This window comes from Neltuma alba, unplaced genomic scaffold, assembly GCF_004799145.2.
Source record: "Neltuma alba isolate B1F8T4 unplaced genomic scaffold, ASM479914v2 tig00011997_pilon, whole genome shotgun sequence".
NCBI lineage: Eukaryota > Viridiplantae > Streptophyta > Magnoliopsida > Fabales > Fabaceae > Neltuma > Neltuma alba.
Window position 1 is genome coordinate 194,437 of NW_021636570.1, and position 13,570 is coordinate 208,006.

Consider the following 13,570-nt stretch of genomic DNA (forward strand, 5'->3'; position numbering starts at 1 on the left):
AATATTAAAGAAGATGATTATGATGTTTTAAGAAAAACATCATATTTTTTATAATTAACTAACTTACCCTACTTCCTTCCTGATCAAATTAGTTAAACAGGTCTTATATTAAGAAATTGAAGAGTATCATTTTTGTATTAAGCCTAAGGTATTTACTGCTGATAATGATGATTAATCTCCCCCACCATGAACTTCCCAAAGAGACTTTAGTGTTAGTCACGGGACCTAAGTCTCCAATAATGATGTTTCTTCCAAGTATTGAGAATTAAAAAAGTTATTCAAATTTAAATTGAGAACGTGATATGGTAGTAATCTATTGTATAGAAATTGGACAGGATTGAGAATTCTTTCTCAAATAAAAATAGTAATTGCTAAATGTACATAAAAAGTTTTTAACCAAAAAAAATAAAACTCATATAAACCAAAAAATGTTTGAATCCTAGATTAATCAATGACGGTATCAAATACTCAATGAAGAGAGGGAGTCACAAGCATCAAAATGCAGGGCCGCTAGTCCCTTGACATCCCTCCAATGCCATTTCTTTATGGTAACTTCGTTAAGGATGACGGGGACAAAAAGCCTTCCGTGCTCCCCTTAAGAATTCTCTCTTACGGGCATAAAAAGTTAATAAAAAGGGTACTTATCCTCTTCTTTGGTCAGCCTAACGTGTTAAATCCGAAGTTAATTTTTGCCGCTGAACTTATCTTCATCGCTCCTTCACTCAGATCAAATTTTAAAAATCAATCAAATTAATCCCAACAGTCTTCAGTCGTAGTGGAGTCTCCACTTGTTGGAGAGGAGCTACTTCCGTTACATCTTTCTTCTGCTTCTTCTGGGGGATGACAAATACATACTACCACATTCCCTAAAGACAATACCATATTACACAGCCAAACAAAATGAATACATTAGTTACTGGGAGGAAAGGGGAAAAAAAAAAGTATACAGTAGTGACATATTTGGTAAATTATATACACACTTGCCACGCCAAACAAACAATTAGGAAAAAAAGAAAAAAAAAAAAAAGAAAGAAAGAATAGTATATGCAAAATTGAAAGTGGCCATTTTCATGGTGCAATCTATCCTTTGAAAAAAAATAATTACTAGATACTAACGCAGACTGCACATTGTTCGGATGGGAACAACAGGAGCAAATCCTCTCCCTCCAAAAACAGGACGCATAAATGAATCGTCGAAGATTCGCCAATAATGATGAACAGCACGATTGGAATCAAGGGGATTACCGATGTCAACGTTAGATTCGGAATCATGCCCGCTGGAGAGTAATGGTAGAGTCAAACGCTTACTGGGTAATGAATCTGAATCCGTTGAGATACCCGAATGCCTAGGGGGATTCAATAATAGCCTCATCAGAGGCTTGGTCAATAATCCTCCTACCTGCGTTTGCCCAGAAAATTCCCAGGTTAATAATGCCATCACATCTGGACATTAATCTTATTGCAGAACAAAGTCTAATGCCTTTAAAAGACAAAACTTCGATTGTTCATATGTATATGTGTGTTTGAGTGTGTGTGTGTGTGTGTGTGTGTGTGTAAGAATCTGAAAGCAAAGACCCTAGAATACCGCATTTGAGCTGTGGAAATTCAAATGGGCACTCAGTTACCAACAATTCTTACCACATTAGTTAAGAGAACAACTATGATGGTGCTGGTAATCATGATGGCATTTCCGGGCAGTTGAGTATGTCCTGATCTAGTAAACTGCGCATATGAAAAGTTACAAGCTTTTAGCCTTGTAAAAGATAAAATGAAGAGAAATATAAACAACTGGTCACAGTTCTCCAGTCTTACTTGGTGACGGCACAAAACTCATTATTGTACCTTATTGTATGCAAGTGCCACAGATACAGCACCACGCATGAGCCCAGCCCACCATATCACAACCTGTTTCATCATGCATAATTATTTCAGAACTGTTGGTCAGGACGTTTTTTTTTTGGGGGGGGGGGGGGTGGGGGATACCTCAAAGCACTTACCTGCTGCTTGAATGTAATTTTCTCGGTGTTAGACTTCCTAAATAAATTGGCTATGCTTGACAGGGGAAACACAAAAAAGCTGCTCTTCCAAGGAGAACCAAGCCTAGCAGCATTCCACTTGCTCCAACTAATGTCCAAGGACTTGAAAAGAATAGAAGTCAAATTACAATATTGCTTCCTCACGCCAGAGGTACAATATGTACAATTTTTCTTTGATAAAATACTCCACTGGAAAATGTCATTACAAGGTTATAGGACAACTTTGAAATAACGAAGTCTCAAACCAATACCTCTTGCTGGCAAATTTCCATTTTTCAATGTCCAAGGCATCCATGCCGACATATAAGAAGATAAAAATCTCAGAGACAAATGAGAAAGTTGCAAAAGCATGCCTAGAAGTACAGATAAACATCACAAGGAAGATGGTTAGTTTTGCTATTTTATTGGAGTTTAACGAAGGAAAAAAATATCATCTACACTAGCAAATCATAGCACCTAATATACCTGCTTGTAACTTTAGAACAATCAGAAACATTATGCCAAGTGTAGTGTGACATGGCAATCCCACAAAAGAACACGGTAAGGATCCCACTTAAATTAACAAGCTGGAAATTGAAGTTGCCAACGTTTAGATTATGAATATACTGGGCTGTTAAAAACATGCATAAACTGGAGAAGTGCTGACAAAATTTATAGCATTAGAATACTCACTTCAGCCAACATATAAGATAAATAAGCCATCAGAAGCATAAGAGCAATTTCTCGATCTGTAGAATGCCTGCAATTGAGTGTAAATTTTGTAGGTTCAGTTTTCGGCAACAAGATATTATAACAGCTGGAGCATGCCAATTTTCTGCTGATTACAGCAGGGAAGGACCTAATCTAAGCCAGTCAGATGAACGTTAAATCAATAAATAGCATCAGTCCTGAGTTGCTAATGCAAAATATCTGGCACAAGAATAAAGACTCGTTAAAGGCAGGTGAACAAGGTAATTTCATTGACGGGTTAAGAGCAGGAGTGGCCATTACATGTGATCATATTCAATGGAGTGGTCTATAAATTCTTTATTAGTTGCTGACTAAGAGAAATAAAGCATGACAAGAAAAAGACAAATGAATGAACCAGTGTAGAGAAATAAAGGATGACAAGAAAAAGACAACATGAATGAACCAGTGTAAAATAACAATGAACTAGTACCTGGCAAAACACAACTTCTTTATATATATGCACTGATCAAGCCAACCTAAAAGATCAGAAATATAGGTTTGTTAAAAGGGAAAAAATATAGGAAAGGCAAGAGTTTTCTTAATCCAGCAATCAAATGCAACTACTCAAGGATTTCCACAAAACAATATGGTGAGTATATCTGCCGGCAAAAGATTTTCAAATCCCAGGCTTCTATCTACATTTATACTTGTCAGTTTGTTTCTGTGGGTGTGTGTCGATGTAGGGCATGAATGATACTAAGAAAGAAAAGAGGCAAAAGTAATCCAGCTACTGATAGAGAAAAAAGGAGCAGCACAATTGTTGTCTGATTACAGTAATTAAAAGGCAGGACAGTAGTTCTCATTCATAAGCCAGTATGATGCCGTATATCGACCATGATTACGAGCATGCTACCATCTAGAGAGGAATAAAAGGAAAAAAAAAAAATTAAAAGCCAAGGACATACCCCTACTCCCAAAAAAGTGCTGAACAGGAACAAATATAAGAAATTGCCAAAAAACTGCAAGATATTGACCGAGGTGATATGAGAGAGGTCAAATCTCTGGATTGCGTTAAAAAGAACCACTGATGTTGCATCATTGACAACACCTTCGCCAAAAACTAAACTGTACAGAAGAGGTGTCTCTTCCTGATTAAGAACCTGCGACATCAGAATCAAACTAAGAAGCCGGTATCCAACTATTCAATAATATAAGCCCTCTACTTAGCAATTCAGGAGTTCATACCTGCAATGTGCAGACAGAATCCGTAGCTGAAAATACTGCCCCAAGTGCTACAGGTAGAGAAGAGAATAACAGTTACACAGACAAGAAGGAAACAATCAAACCTCATAATCTATTAGCTTTTAAGTGAATATGTTGCTTTTGAAAGGAAAGAACAAATTACTGAACACGATATAATTAAGCATTATGTATAAAAACCATCTGGATGCCTGATTTAAGTTTGGATAAAAAGAGAAACTCATGGGGGAAAAAGAAAAATAGGCTGCATATTTCCGAGGAAAAGAAAGAGAAAGCAATAATGCAACCAAAAAAAAAAAAAAAAAAAGCTACCTCTGACATCCAAATAATTTTAAATGTTTTGGTTGCAGGTATAGTTATACTATTATAGTAAGTAGAAACCTTTAAATAGCAAAGACAAAGTTACCCAAGTATAAGATGCATCCAATATTAAAGGTGTAAGGTTAAGAAATACCAAAATAATCTCCCAGATCCAATATACCAATGTCTAATCCTTTCAGCAATTGAATTGAACCTGGACAACAATATTAGACGTTACAAACATGCCCAATAGTATATATGCACTGCCAATAGAACAAGCCTATCATGCAAGTCTGGAAAAAAATAAGCCTATCATACTCAGACAGTTGTGTCAGGAAAAAGAATAGGAAGTAATTAAAATGACAATCTGTCTGACACATGAAAAGAAAACCCTCCATTGCCTGTTAAGTAATAACCTTCAAAATTAGTATTTTCTTTGAACAAATGCAACTGCTCTGTTTTTGAACTTGTAATAACTAATGCTGTTATTTCCACCCAGTTTTTCCCCCCAATTTGAGATAGACTGAAACCAATTAAAATTAAAATCGCAACACCAAGGCCTAAGTTAATCTATATATTAGAGATTAAAACGCATTTTGAGTCTGCTAGGAAGATGCTCAGGCGTGACAAAGAAACTTTCTCACAATATCCAACGTTTAGATAACATAAAATGTTTGAGCATACCTAGCGATATGATGACAAATGACATCATACTCCAATAACACCATACAATATTATTGCCATGAAGTTCTTGAAAAATTGCTTCTTTTTCACCTGAAATCTGATAAAATATCAAAGAACCACACTTAGAAGCAGAAAGATTAATGGAAGCAAGAATTTTTTATTTGATAACCAACCAGAAGAAGATTGCTATAACCAACAAAAATCCCAAATTGTGCATTGGAGATGTACTTGGGGCTTTCAAGAAAGAAAATGCAAGTTTTCACATATAGCAGAAAAAGCAATACATTGAGAGTACAAACCGTAAGCAACAGGGCAGTTTTTTTTTTTTTTTTTGTGGGTTAGGGACAAGGGAAATTTATTTTATTGAATTCAATTACCAATATCGGCTTAAATTAACATTCGGTATGTACATTGACACATCAGTTCTACTAAATGATTAACATAGTTTCTTATACCTTCAATTGTTAAAATTGTCATAAAATATTTGAGCTCAACCTGTTTTATAAGGAATACAGCCAATGTTGTGCTAGTTGGTAAAGACAAAATCACAAAGGTAACTGATTTTAAAATCAGCATCATCCCCAAAATCATAATATACTCAATATGGTGACAAATGTTGAGTAGAAATATGCACCACAGTTTTTTAAGGCAAACTGAAACCAACCCAAAAAAAAGGTTCATGTTCTGTGAGTATGCACTTCGTCCATTTCACTAGATTTTTTAAACTCATATTCTGACTAACCCAAAAAAAAGCTCAAGAATCTAAGCATGAGTCGCACTGCCTAATTAAGATCCAAAAGCTACACAGAAGATTGGTGAGAAGAGGTGGATACAACATGGAGAACAAAACTTACCCTGCATTAAATATGATAGGTGGAAGAAGATATATGAAAAAAGTTCTTCGCTAAACACTAAAATGCGTGAACTTTTCCCCTTAGTTGTTAGTAGAATGATAGTTCCACTTAAAAGGCCCTGAGAAAAAATGAAGGAAGAAAAGGAAAAAAACAAAAAAAAACGTTACATGAAATATTATGCATCCTCACTTTTCGATAGACATAAATGACGATAAAGATCCTCACAGATAATAGAGTATAGAAAGCCATCGTTGATAGATTCAAGTGTGCTCCTTACAATGAGTAATGCGATGACTGACTCAGTCATCCACCGGCTCTCTTCCAGAAGATGTCCAATCACAACACAGGAAAGCACGAGAACAACAAATAGTGTCATGGAATTTACAGAAGCATCTTCAGGGGAATCAAAGCTCCCTATTCGAGTGAAAAGGGAGTTCAGCATAGAAAGCATGGCAACACCTTCTCCTGTAACCAACTCAAGAATTAAGAATAGATTGAAGATACAAATAGTATAAAAGGAAGAAGAAAAAAAAGTGGGAGAAAATTTAGGCTCCCTTGCATAAGTCATGATGAAATTAAAGAATGAAAACGTCCAGGCAGAATCGCTGCCTAGGATTCGGCCAACCAAAAGAATCTGATTTGGTCTAACTATGGGGTTTCGTAATACACCAAAGCTCGACTAAAAATCATCTAGAATATTAACTAAATTCAGTTTAGTTGCAGGTCATAAGCTTATCCTCATTCATCTAGGAGAAAATCCCGGAACACGAAGCCATTCACTGAAACAATTAAACGAGAGAGAAAAAAGGCACATTGACTATGAGTTGTCATCTTTTTGAACGCGGATTGATCATTTTTATTATCCTATCAGAAGTCAAAGAAACAAATTGAGTGATAAATTATCTTGAATCATATCCATGACCTTCAATTCTGATTCTTCGGTTTCCTAACAACCAAACGGAATGTACCCGCCCAGGGCCTCTCAAAATCAAACAGCTGAACATTTATCAGGTGAACAGTCATAAACACTCATCATGCTTCAAGCAAATAGGGTAAAGCTTAAAAAGCATACAGTTAACTTGTGACGTAAGATTTTGAGCGATCACCTGAAACTCCGTCGTAGTAGGTCCCCGGGAAGGGAGAGGAGGAAGTGGTTGGAGAGGAAAACAGGGGAAGAGCTGGAGAGGAAGATGAACGGGCGCCAAAAAGAGCAACTAGTAATACATTGGTGGCAAAAGTTTAAGAACAAGAAGACCGATCTGGGCCGTCGATGTACGGAGGGCGGGACCCTCCAAAAATTACTTATTGTGTCTACGCTACCAAAGACACGTGGCAACTGAAAATTCTCGTTCAGGTTGGTTTTTGTATTTTCAGGGTTCAGGGTTTTATGTTGGGTCGTTGACTAACAGATGTCGCTAACAGATGTCGCGCGTGATTGAGAATATAGGATATAGACTCTACTGAATCCTCCTGTTTTTTTTTTTTCTTTTACCAAACTCTCCTTTAGGTTATTATTATCATTCTTCCTAGCTTTAATTTAATATAAGATCTATTTAATTTAATTAAAAAAAAAATTAAATTAAAGAATTTAGTTAATTATAAAAAATATAACATGTTTTGTTAAAACACTATAATTATCTTCTTTAATATCTTCCTTTCTTCTTCTACTTGATTATGTTTGAGGGAGTATTTATAAGTAAAATTAATAAATATGATCAATATGTCTTATATTAAAGACTAAAATCAACTTATAATTAGGTCTTATATTAACAATCGGAGAAGTATTATTTATCATCCATAAAATCTAGAAGATAAGGTAAATATAAAAATGATTAATCTTCTTCTTCGTCCTTTTTCTGTAACGGAAAAAAAAAAAAAAAGGAGTCATGTACATGATAGATGATACATCAGCCATCCACGTCAATATAAAATATATAAGTTAACTAACACATCACATATGTTAGGGTCTTTCTTTTCTTTTACATTGTGCATAATGCGGTTGTCAATTTTACATTGTTCAACAATTTTTATTTTTTTTAAATTAATTTTTTTGTTCCGTAACTAATAAAACTACCGGATTTAAATGCTCAGGATTCATGAGGGGGAGTTAGAAAGTTGGATTTTATTCATTTTAAGCTAAAAATCATATAAATCTAATCAAGTTTGTTTTTATTCCATTTAAAGATATAAGATTGACGTGGGGGTGTGAAATCTTTGATTTTATTTTGCAAAGAGACTAGTTTGATTTGATTGGGCTTGAATTAATCTGAATCTAGTGCTTTTTTTTTTGTTTATATGATAGGACAATAGATTACTATCTACACTTACCTCGGGTATCATTCTAAATTATATCAAAATTATTAATAAAAATAATTTATTATGTTTAGTGATCTTCAAAGGTGCACAGCAATTACATCAAAACGTTGATTAAACTTTAAAGGCCATAAATGTTTCGTTTGTGTGTGTGCGGTGTTTTACTGGATAATCGAAAATATTTTTTTAATTTCATATTCTGATTATTTTCAGAAATTTAAATAGACATAATAAAATATTTTTTAAATTACAAATTGCACACAATGAATGATATGTTATATTCACGGATCATACTTACACTTACACAATTTTATGTCCTTTTGGCCAATAAAAATTTTAAATAGGGATTTTTACTAATTTTTCCAAAAATCTTTTAGAAGTAGCTTTTCTCAAAAATAAAATGTTTTTAATGAGAAAAGATTAAATAAGTTAGTCCTAATAAAGGCTTCTTGTCGTTCAAATCAAAAAACCAAATGAAAATTATTTAAACTGTGACATGGGAAAATCAAAGCAGACCGCAGTTCTATTGTTACTTTCTTCACACACATATCATCCATTCTTTTTAGCTATAAGCACAAAATCCATCGTTTAAAGAATAGGTCAATTTTAAAAAATTTCAAAATGGACAGTATCTGGTATGTTTTTCGTAAAACATCATAATCATTTTTTTTAATATCTCATTCCCTCTTCTAATTGATTGTGGTTGAAAAAGTATCTGTAGGGATAATTTAGAAAAAAAAATTGATAAATATGATAAATGAGTCTTATATTTATGGTCAAAATCAACTTAATAATTAGGTCCTATATTAAAAACGGGGGAGATAGTTAAAATAACAAGAAAAGGCTTAAACTATTAATTCAGATACTAGTTGAAATAAGATAATTATCATTCATCATATTCCTCGGTCCTTAATATAGGACCTAATTTTTGAGTTGGTTTTGATCCTAAATATAAGACCCATTTATCATTTTTATCAATTTTTCTAAACTACCCCTATAAATATTTCCTCAGCCATAATCAAGTAGGAGAGGGAGAGGGGTATTAAGAAAGATGATTATGGTTTTTTTAGGAAAAATGTGTCACTTTTCTTATAATTAACTAACTTATCTAACTTTCTTAATCTAATCAAATTAGTTAAATGAGTCTTATATTAAGGACAGGAGAAGTATATAGTAGCTTTTTAGAATCTGAACTTGTTTGAATCTTCATAAATCTTTTCATTTATTCACTGCTCTGATATTAAACTTATGCAATCATGTTCCTCACATGCTAAATTATTTAAATGTGGAGTTTAGATGAATGCACATGACTGCTTACTAATTGATAACATGGTGCAATAATTAAGCGTTCAAATTAAAAAAAATTAAAAATTCTCCATCTCATTGGCCAAAATGGATGTATAGTAACAATTTTCTCTGGCAACGTCGTTGGAAGCTCCAATTTTGTTTTGACAGGATTGACATTGACTTTTAATTTGACGCCAAAAATATACTTTTGTTAGTGCTTTGATTATATATCAGTTTTTATTTTAGTCTCATAATTTGTAAAAGTGTCTCTTCAGTTCTTTAATCTTAATGCTATTAACAAAATAAAGTGTTGTTACATTAAGTTTAATTTCAAAATAATAATGGTTATAACGATAATAATAAGAATAGTTATAATAATAAGAATACTAATAATTCTTTAAATTTAAGTGACGAAATCAAAATCTTATACACACCATGCCTAAGATGTTTTGGCGATAGAATATTCCTATACCAAAGCTTGGGTTATTTTTTTCCTAGTACATGAAATACTTAATATATTTTCATGTTTCATGGCTTCCACGGCGCTTCAGCCCACGACTACGAGTCGGGTAATATCAACCTATATAATAAATAAAAATCAGTGTCAAGCCGAGCCAATGTCGTCTTCATTACGGCTCCTCTCTCATTTTACTGTTCTATGAACAGTGTCGACTTAATGAACAGTGCCGGCTCTATTTTTGTGGCTTCATCACCAGGGCGCACATTTGGCAGATTTGAATTTCAAAATTTGAAATTCCCTCCATCCACATGATTCATTATCCTTCTTTGGTTCTTCTTTTTACATTATCGCTAGGGCACACGTTCGAGCTCGTCCTTCCCCCATTGTTCATTCACTGAATTTTTCCTTCCCGATGTGAGGCAAATTTTCTTTTCAAAGGGGTTTTCATTCTCATGTTCAAACGGAAGCTTTATCCTCTCCCTAGATTGTAAATACCCCATTTTCAAGAGCCGTCCATGCTGCTTCCGTCAATACATTTTCAAGTTCATTTGATAATTCTTTCTTTTATTCTTCATCTTTTTCTGCTTGTATCATCTTATATTCCTTACTCAAGCTTCACTATTCTGCAATAAGCTTGTCGAACTCAACTTTCATTACGTTGCGGCAGGAAATCATTCCTCTGTTGTCGCTCCGGTTCATTGCCATTGCTGCTCATAGGGTATTTTGCATCAAAACCTTCTCCCTCTCTTCTTCATTGTCGGGAAGAGGTAGGATTGGTCCAGCTACTACCTTACGCAGCTGTCGCCGCCGCCACTTAGTTAGAAAGGTCATCCTTCTCCTTCCTTTCCATCAATACATTTCTTCCACGGGAATGGTACCATTTGTTTTATTATAACTCCCATTTAGTCAGTAGGGATGGTTGCTGAATAAAAATCCTGCTTTTGAAGCATATACGGATGATTTACCAATTTTTTTGAGAATAAAGAGACTCAGTACATGGAGAGGGGACCGAACAAGGAAAGAAGATTTTTATTCAAACTACTTTAGAGGGAGGGGAGGTCTTAGTTTGTGTAGTTCTATGAATTCCTTGAATGTATAGGTCTTTATTTTTACTCTTCTCTTTTTGCTGGTTTAATCATATTCAACCATGAAGAGGAAGAATGTGAGCAAGAAGAAGCTGACAATAATAATTTTCTCATCTTTGGGTGCAATCTCCGTGCTGTTATTACTAGGCATTTGTTGTATCTATCAAGTCGAGAGGAAGAGGAAGATGACTGGTAAATTTCTTAATCACGTTATTTTTCTGTTTTTTGTTTCCTTGTACAACTTTGGCTGCTGTTGACTAATATAATGGTATGCACGGTAATGTGCTAAGCCACTAAATTTGAAGGTGAATAAAAAAAAACTAAGACATATTTTACTTTTTCATTTCCATGGTGGCTGAAAAGTCTAAGTTTTAATGTTTTGATTATGTTGTTCGGTGATGCCAGTGGGGACATAGTGTTGACACTGGTGTTCTTCTGTATCTTTGTTTTTGGGCCAAAGGTGTGCTTCCGAATCTCAGTTCCCAATAAGTCCATACGAAAATGCCAGAAAGATTGCCAAAGATATCATCCTTGATTTTTCAGAGAATTCAGATACGGTGTAATGATCTTATACTGTTTTATCTCCGAGTTAATGCCACACGTGACCGTTTGAATGTTGCCTTTGAATGGATGAGATCAATGAGTAAGTTAAGCTTGCCTATTTGCTATGAACTAAACCATACTTGTGCAGAGTTGGTGATACACAATCCAAGAAGTTCTGAAATTCTCATGCATGTTATTATCATGATTGACAAGTAACTCCTGCTGCAAAGTGATGCCAATCAAAACAAAACCAAATACTCTTTGGAAACTCCATGAACATTACTTGCACGACAGTTAATGTCAGACTTGCTATTCAGTATGCTTGACCTTCCGAAATTTCTTAATTTTATTGCTTGATGTATCCGATGGTAATAATGAAAGAATCAACCACTCCTATGTATCTCAGTGTTGCCATTCAAATAAAAACAAGACGAGTGTGGATGTTATTTGCCAATTAATTTCAAGACGGTTTATTTATTTTTATTCAGTTTTTTTTTCCCCCTCTCATGTGATTATTGACCTTCATTCATCCTATATGCATTGGTATGATAATTTTACTGGAACAAGTATTATAGTTTATCCTGTTATGTGATCCGCTATATTGGTTACCAAAATATCTGGTAATCATAAAAGGTAGTGATTAAAGCCATATATACACGAAGGAATGAGAAGACGATTCAATTCTTTTAATTATGAAAAAGCAAAGTATGGCCATCTATCTGTATCTATTTGGGGCTAGCAGGGCTAGAAGGATTTACCCGTTGGTTTTAGATATTACAAGCTGTGGGGAATTATTATTTCAGCATGCGCCACTTATGTAATAGCAGGTAGTGCAGGGATTTCTTGAGGGATTCATGGAATGATGGAAATGGGATTTCGGCCACATACCTATTTATTTCAATGTGCACTTTGGGCAAAGATCTCACTTGCGATTTTGTTGTGCGGCTTTTTGTGCTTTCTTTTCTATCTCTTCATGCTGTAATTGTTAAATCTTGGATTTACTAATTATCATATTTATATTGAAGCAATTATCCACTTCCTCATATGGCGTTCTTACAGAGGAGAGATGATGACTGTAGGATTGTGACAGATATCCCTCAAATTCTTGGATTGAATTCGGCCTACCAGGATCTATTAGTTGAGTATTTGTAATCTTTACAGGATCTGCATATGTCCTAAGTCTGATCTGTCATTGGTTTCTGATCAAGTTTCTAAGGCAAGCATTTTGGTTTTCTAGGAACACAGGTTTCAAAAACCAAAATTCACCGGTCCCTTCTTTAAGGCACATACAAATGAAACAAAATTGCTCAAGATTTCTTTATTGTTTTACTCATCTTGGTAATCAAATTTGTAATTGAAGTTATAATATTGAGCAGATCAAATGCAAATCAAAAGCATCTAATGCCTTGAATGTACGTGAATCCTTCTAATAATAGTCATGTGCCTTCCTGTATGAAAAAGAAGAGAGTTTTCAATTAATTACTCTTTCATTTGCAATTACCATTAAAATTAAGAGCAATTATTAAGCTATATGGGCTTGTGATGCTTACTGTTAATAAAAATTAAGGTTTCCAACTATATGATGTTCTTTTATGGGTGAAAAGTATTGAATGATGAAGATTTTTTTTTGCATGATAGGGACAACAAAGGCCAAGAACTACCAATATTGATAAACAGAGGTGTTTCGAAATTTTCATACAACAAATTGAATAATTATTTGATATTTGATGGAAACATTGAGATTGTATGTAAGGAAGTTGGATAACCAATATGTGTATAATTTTGCGCTTGTGATGCTTACTGTTGATAGTTATTGTGACATGATGAAATTGGCTTTTAGAAAATCTATTTGACCACTTACGATTCAAGTAAAATAGAAAGTATGTTATATAGTAATTTTTTTTTTAAGTGATATTTTTTTGTATTTACTATTTGTGAATAAAGATTTTATTGTAAGTTTGATTTTTAGGAAGTACAAGGTTATTGAGATTGAGTTGAGATTTAGTTATACGAAGGTGATTGTAGCATTCTTGGTGCATAGATTACAATGATATTGTGTTGATAATTTGGAGTTGTGAA

At 34.1% G+C, this 13,570-nt stretch overlaps 1 pseudogene; it reads right to left on the minus strand.

Annotated features, from left to right (window-relative positions):
- Positions 1 to 444: 444 nt before the first annotated feature.
- Positions 445 to 6,991, minus strand: LOC114720760 (sodium/hydrogen exchanger 2-like; annotated as a pseudogene).
- Between the last annotated feature and the right edge of the window lie 6,579 nt (positions 6,992 to 13,570).